The following is a 7,933-nucleotide window of genomic DNA, read 5'->3' on the forward strand; positions in this document are numbered from 1 at the left end:
ATAAGTTTTCCTTAATATCTAATTTCGAGCATGTTTAGATATTCTAATGTTACTGATTTCTAATTAAATCTATTGTGATCAGAAAATACTGTCTATAAAACTCCAATAGTTTTAAAACTTTTGAGGCTTGTGTATGGCCCAGGATAACCACATTTATCTTCATGAACATTGCATGTACTCATGAAAAGTGTGTCAATTCTGCTGCCGTTGAATGTACTACTCTACCAATGCCACCCTCGTCAACTTGCTTGTTCATATTGTTCAGATCTTCATCATCTTTTCTAATTTTTTTGAATATTATTCTTCCAGTAACTGCTACTACACACACAGAGAGAGAAAGAGAGAGAGAGAAAGAGAGAGTGAGAGAGACAGAAAGAGAGAGAGAGAAAGAGAGAGAGAGAAAGAGAGAGAGAGAAAGAGAGAGAAAGAAAGAGAGAAAGAGATCTATTTAAAACTATGAGTTTGTAGTGAGTACGATTTCTAAAATCTTTCTGGTTGTAGATGTATTTTCCTAGATTTTTAACATGCTAATTTGAAAAATGTGTGTTGGGTGAATAATATGTCTGTCTGATGTCAAAATAACACATCGAAGGAAGAACTGATCAAAGTATTACACCTTGTATACACCTTGTATACACTCTGTATATAAGATAAACAAGTGAGGAAACACTATGTATTACCAGGAGTTCAAACGAACCAATTGGTTTTCTTTCAATACCTCAGATCAAGTTTTAAATAAAATCAAAGCTGAAACCCAAAATGAATACACTTCAAAATAATTTTTAAATGTTGAGTGGAGACCTCTGAGCCACAGAGAAACGAGAAATGGGAGCTCTGTTAGAGGGGTACACAAAGGGTGCGTGGATACAAAAGGGGAACAGAGCTGATGACTCAAGCTGCGTCGCTGATAAAGTTAACAAGCTGTTTATAAGCATTTGGAGGGAAAAAAACAAAATCATTAGAATTATTAGAAAGATTCATGAAGACCCACCATGCCAAGCTAATTTTCTTTTCTGACGTGTTTACTGAACATGTAGAGCAACAGATCGCATTGATAACAAAGCACTTCCGTCTCCGCAATGATCACTCTGCCATGATTCACGATAAACCTCAGGTTAAGAATCTTGGGTTAATAATACATTGGTTTATGTATTCACCACCGATTAAGCAAAGAATTCATTATTCAATTTATATAGACATGGGGAATCACTTACAACACCAGTGCTCTAACCCCTGAGCTGTGGAACCAGCGTGGGGAATAGTTTACAGAGGAGTGCAGAGAGTTTTCAGCTGTATTCCATTTTTTGGTATGTGTACTTCAAACTTGAAGGAACTCGGTTTCTTTCTTAGTAATCTGGGTAAAGATTTGGATTATATAGTTGCAGGAATCCAAATTTTGGGTGTACTTTTCATTGTAAAACGTTGAAACATGTAAGGGCAAAAAAAGACAAAAAAACTTGTGATTTTATTAGTAGGCTAGAAACCTAGACTGAATTCCTGTAATAAATTAGGTTAACCATAAAACTTTCCATATAAAAGAACAGAAGAATCTGATATTAATTAACCACAAATTTAACTTATTAGTCCTTTTTCACACTGCTGATAAATACATACCTGAGACTGGATAATTTATAAAGAGGTTTAACAGACTCACAGTTCCACATGGCTGCGGAGACCTCACAATCATGGTGGAGGGTGAAAGGCACGTCTTACATGGCAGCAGACAAGAATGAGAACCAAGCAAAAGCATTTTCCCCTTATAAAAACATCAGATCTCATGAGACTTATTCACTACCATGAGAACAATATGGGGGAAACCGCCCCCATGAATCAATTATCTCCCACTGGGTCCTTCCCACAACATGTAGGTGTTATGGGAGCTACAACTCAAGATGAAATTTAGATGAAATAGAGGACACAGTCAAACTATATCAGGTGTATTAGTTAACTATGACAATATTCTTATGAATAAGGGCAAGTAATAGCCCTGCCCTTCTCCTTCCTTCTGTACTTAGAGTATTATATTGGATTCTGGACCCATATATTATTTAATTTGTGTTACTGACTCGAAGAGTGTGTCTAGAGATGAGTAAGCAGGTAGAGAGGACTCTGTCAGGGCTGCTCTGGGAAGAGCACTTCAAGTAATTTTAAGTGCTCGTTGCAGAGAATAGAGGGCTGCAGGGATCAATAGTCATGGCTTCAAGTATTTGGAGATCTTTCTTTTAGAAAAAGGAGAAGGCTCTTGTACTACTCAGAAAGTTCTTGAGTTAATCACCTTTTCTCTTTACTATTTGGAGAAACAATTTGTTTTACACACCAAGTCAAAATCCATCACTACCAACCAACCAGCATAAGGACTTTCTAAAGAAAACAGAGAGCTTTCTCAAGAGACTTTGGACCCTCATGGGGCACATTCAGGTTTAATGGTCCCTTGGAGGGAAGCTGTGGAAGACACTCTTGTTTTGGAGATCACAGGGTGAAATGACATCTGTGAACTCTTCCAAATCTAATGTCTAATATGGTACATATTTTAGAACATGAGATCTAGGAAGGACCTAAGAGATTATCTTATGCTCACTGCTGCAATTTATAGATGAGGAGACTGATAAGCCTCTGGCCCAAGATCACGACCTGTGTTATTAAACATCTCTCTTTTTTATTTTAAATTATTGATAATAAAACATAGAAAGAATGAATAAGACCTACTATTTGACAGCACACAAGGTGACTGTAGTCGATAACTAACTTAATCATACATCTTAAAATAACTGAAAGAGTGCAATTGGATTCTTTGCAACTCAACGGATAAATGCTTGAGGGGGTGGATACCTCATACTCTATGATGCACTTATTTCACATTGAATGCCTGTATCAAAACATCTCATGCACCCTATAAATATATACACCTACTATGTACCCACAAAAATTAAAAATTACAATCTATTAAAATAAATTACAGATGTAAATTTAAGGGGTACAAGTGCAATTTTGTTACATGGATATATTGCATAGTGGTCAAATCCAGGCTGCCTTTAAAATTTTCTTACCATGGATTACACTAATTGAATTCAGACTTCCAAAGAGAATTTTAAAATGGTTGGAAGCCATTCCACTTTTTGTAGTAATTACTAGCTTGTGATAGCCACACAACAACAGTATCTCCCAATATGTGTCAAACAAGTAATTTTTGATTTAAAAATTGAGGACGTTTTATTCCACATCACTACAGAAATCTGTAACCGTAACTATGAGCCTGAGTACATTCTTAAATGCCTGATATTGTAGGGAGTTCACCCCTATCTGTTTAAAATGACTGATGTATCTGTTAAAATAGAAAAGATTATTTTGCAGTAACTAACTACACCAACAAAGTTTTTTTGTTATTGCTGTTTTTGGTTTTTGTTTGCTTTGTTTTGTTTTGTTTTGTTTTGTTTTGTTTTGTTTTGTTGTTTGAGATGGAGTCTCACTTCTGTTGCCCAGTCCGGAATGCAGTGGCTCAATCTCAGCTCACTGCAACCTCTGCTTCCCAGGTTCAACGGATCCTCCTGCCTCAGTTTCCCAAGTAGCTGGGGCTACAGGTGACCATCACCATGCCTAGCTATTTTTTTTGTATTTTCGGTAGAGACAGGGTTTCACCACATTGGACAGGCTGGTCTTGAACTCCTCACCTCAAGTGATCCACCATCCTCAGCTTCCCAAAGTGCTGGGATTATAAGTATGAGCCACCACACCCAGCCCAAAGTTTTGTTTCTTATGTAATTTGCCCAAAGTAGGTGGGCTGTAACCCTACCCCGCTGCCTTCAAACGAGCCCAGCTGCCAGCAGCATCCCCTGGAACAGTGGAATGACCAAGGCAGACAGAACGAGTGTGATATGGTTTGTTTGACTTTGTGTCCCCACCCAAATCTCATCTCAGATTGTAATCTTCACGTGTTGGAGGAGGGACCTGTAATCCCCAAGTGTCGAGGGAGGGAGGTGATTAGATCGTGAGGGTAGTTTCTCCCATGCTGTTCTTGTGATAGTAAGAGAGTTCTCATGAGATCTGATGGCTTTATAAGCATCTGGCATTTCCCCTGCTTGCTCTTCTCTCTCCTGCCACCCAGTGAAGAAGCTACTTGCTTCTCCTTTGCCTTCCGCCATGATTGTAAGTTTCCTGAGGCCTCCCTGGCCATGTGGATCTGTGAGTCAATTAAACTTCTTTCCTTCACAAATTATCCAGTCTCTGGTATTTCTTTATAACAATGTGAAAATGAACTAATGCAACATGCATGACCAAGCACAAGCTGATGCTCAAAGCTGCTGCTGGAAGTGACATTTCCACTCACGTGTCATTGGCCACAGCAAATCACGTGGCCACACTCCAGCATAATAGCACAGGGAAGGATCATCTCCCCTCAGGAAGAAAGAGGACTCAAATACTGTGAACAGCTATACACCATCTGCAGTGCACATCTGTCTCCAGAGGCTTTAATGCTACACCAGCCACTCCCTGTCTCCACTACCCTCTTCTCTCACAGCGGGGTCAGATTTCACACAAATATAAGATGTGCTTGTCTGATGGATATTTTAAGGCACTGGTGGAGTTCTTTGCCTATCACCCAGAGATTACTGAGTCATGCAGGGATTGGAGTGGAAATAGAGCCGGTTGAAAACAAAGTTATAAATTCTACGAGGTGACTTCAAAGAAAGCCCTGTGTGTTAGTCGTGGTTCTCCAGAGAAACTGAACTGATGGTAATGTGTGTGTGTGTGTGTGTGTGTGTGTGTATATGATAATATATTGCTCTTAATAAGGATCAATATAGGATCCTACTATTGATACTAAATAAGGAATTGCTTTATGCAATTATGGAGACTGGTGAATTCCACATCTGCAGGGTGGGCCAGTGGCCAGAGACCCAGGTGTGGGTGGCCCAAAGGCCATCTGCTGGGGAGTCCCCCTTGCTCGGTGAGGCCAGTCTTTGTGTTCCATTTAGACCTTCAGCTGATTAGATGAGGCCCACCACCCTTGAAGGGCAATCTGCTTTACCCTCAGTTCACTGATTTGAACGTTAATCTCATCTAAAAGCATGCTCTCAGTTGATACCGGAAATGAACCACTACACACTGGTATAGGCAGAAAATCTCTTTTGCTGGACCAACTGGCCCAAACTGTTCCGGTCAGCCTGACCACCAGGAGATATGGAAATAAAGACTCTGCTTTGGGGAGGAGGAGCTAAAAAGGGAGACTTCCCTCCCCGATTTTCCTCCTTTAAAGGACTGGAGGGGGACACTCACTTGGCTGTCCTCACCAAAGAATGAACGAGGGGACTTCAAGGAGCCTATGGTGAAGCCTAGGGGCACATATAAGCCGGGAGACTCCCACTCCACCTCCCTGTGGGGGCCATGCTCAGCCGCAAAGCTCACCACTGGCATTCCTGCAGGGCACAGGAAGAGAGGGTGTGTGGGTGCTTCCTTGTGGACAGTGCAGTCCACCCTCGTGTTCCTCATTCCTAAGATAGAGAAGGAGAATCCCAGGGCAGAGGCTGCAGAGGCCAGCTTCAAGCTCACCAGAGATGCGCCACAAGGAAAAGAAGGACACCTGCTCAGAAGAATGGGGGCAAGGCCATCCCAGTAGGGATACAGAGGCTCTATCAGAGTTGAGGAGCAGACCACCTGTGATGATGGAGTGGCTTATGGTTGCATCCCTTGTCAGCTGATTCTTAAGGCCTTTCCTCTCCTATGTGAGCCATCGGTCATGATCTGGAAAAGGGAAGGTGACCTAAGAAAGATGAGCCCCCACCATGGCTGTGTGCTCTGGGGAAACCTCTCTCCACTTTGCTTGTGTTAGTTTCACAGGGATGCCACAGCAAAGTACCACAAATTGGGTGGCTTAAAACAAAAGAAGGTGGTTCTCTCACAGTCTTGGACGCCAGAAAATGAGATCAAAGATTCCGCAGGACCCTGCCTTCCTCAAAGGCTGGAGGACAGAAGCTGCCCCCTGCCTTTCTCTGAACCTCCAGGGTTCGCCAGCAGTCTTTGCTGCTCCTCGGCTTTCAGGACGTGACTCCAATCCCTGCCTCCATCTCCACATGGCTGTTTCCTTCCTGTGTGTGTCTGTGCCCAAATGTTCCTCTTCTGCTGAGGACATGGGTTACATTGTGTTAGAGTCCACTCGAATGAAGGAATGAACGACCATATCGGGTTACATTGTGTTAGAGTCCACTCGAATGAACGACCATATTGGGTTACACTGTGTTAGAGTTCACTCGAATGAACGACCGTATCTCAGTTTCATTACATCTACAAAGACTTTATTTCCAAATAAGGTCACATGCATAGGTACAGGGGTTAGGACATCAACTTCTCTCTTGGAAGAACAGAATTCAACTGATACAACACTGAGGGGGTGAAAACAAGACAGAGAGAGAGATGAGGGGCCCGCACATGCTCTGCTCACCTCAAAACTTCTCAAGAAGCAAGTCTAACTTGCAGAAACTTTGAGAAAGGCAGGAGAAGCAAAAAAAAAAACAAAATGAGATTGTTTTCAGAACTTGAAGAGGCTGAAAATGATGGAATTGGACTGAGATGTGTTACAGGAGCCTACACAGCTAGAAGGATAGATTCAAGGTCATGCTTTGAACAAAAACCATTAAACATAAATAAATAACATGGTATCACATTTTTGCCTCTCAAGTTGAGACTGCTTCTAAACTGACTAGCATTACAAATATCCTAACAGAAAACTATCCCTAAAACCTAGAAGGCCATATTATGCTTGGGCAATCATCTGACCATGTACAACAAATGTAATGAAAACAGTACACCTGAACCACGGCAAACCCAACAGTTTAATTTAAAAACTCAGAGATACTAAGTATTGCCTTCAACTGGACATTCAGAAACTTCACATGGCTACATTGTATTTCCCCCCACCAGTTGCTTCAGGGTTGTGAAATTCACTGGACTGTGGAGGGAGCCTTAAACCTTTGTGGGTGACTGATGTTTCCTGGTTCTGCTGACCCTCAGTCTCCTGGACCCTAGGTAAGTGCCTGGGGGACTATACCCCGAGCAGTTGAACTCGCTGTGGGATTGTTGCTTCTGAAAGTCCAAGGGTCAAAATTCTATGTCTTTAGAGAAGAATATTTTCTTACTTTCAGTCAATGACTATTTAATATGCTTTCTAAATATTTGAAGAGAAATGTGTTTTGTAATATTTTTGTGTATTTCTGCATAATGAATAATCTCTTCCATTCTATTCCTAACTCATCAACTTGAAAAACACAGAAGAAGAATCAGACCCCAGTATGATTTGATATCCTGCAGTTTCATCTCTGGAAGCCCAGAATAAAATGAAGAAGGTGCGGACAAGAAGAGAGAAATCACTGTTGACAACACATTTTACCCAGCAGTCCAACATTGTTTATCAGCATAATAAAATGTGTCAATACTCACCAACACTCTAAAATATGCACTAATAATAAATAGAGATATAGGGCATATTATGGCCAATAATGAGGTATAAATTTATAGCTCCTGGGGTGAAATGATGGGAGACCTCACAATGGAGAAAGTTGACTTTGAATAAAACCAAGAACTTTTCTCCTTTGATAAGCCTCACATAAAAATAGCATTGACTTTTTTTAGTTGTAAAATCACAATCCCTATTTTGCATGATCAAGAAACAGAAACAAATTTCCACACTATTACCTTTCCGCTCCTATATATTCCATTTTTATCTTTTGTTCATCCCGTTGATAGTTTAAAATTAATGGTTTTATAGGTAGGATAGAGCTCAGTATCATATATGCTAATCCTTGACCTGAAACATCATCAACCACAACAAATACTTTCTTCCATTCCCTAAAGCAAAAAGCAATGAAAAACCTCAAAGTAAGTTTGCCATTACAGCTTCCTGTAATCCCTGGAGTCTCTGCATTTTCCCCAACTCAATGTT

Source organism: Rhinopithecus roxellana, chromosome 21 (genome assembly GCF_007565055.1).
Source record: "Rhinopithecus roxellana isolate Shanxi Qingling chromosome 21, ASM756505v1, whole genome shotgun sequence".
Taxonomy (NCBI): Eukaryota; Metazoa; Chordata; class Mammalia; order Primates; family Cercopithecidae; genus Rhinopithecus; species Rhinopithecus roxellana.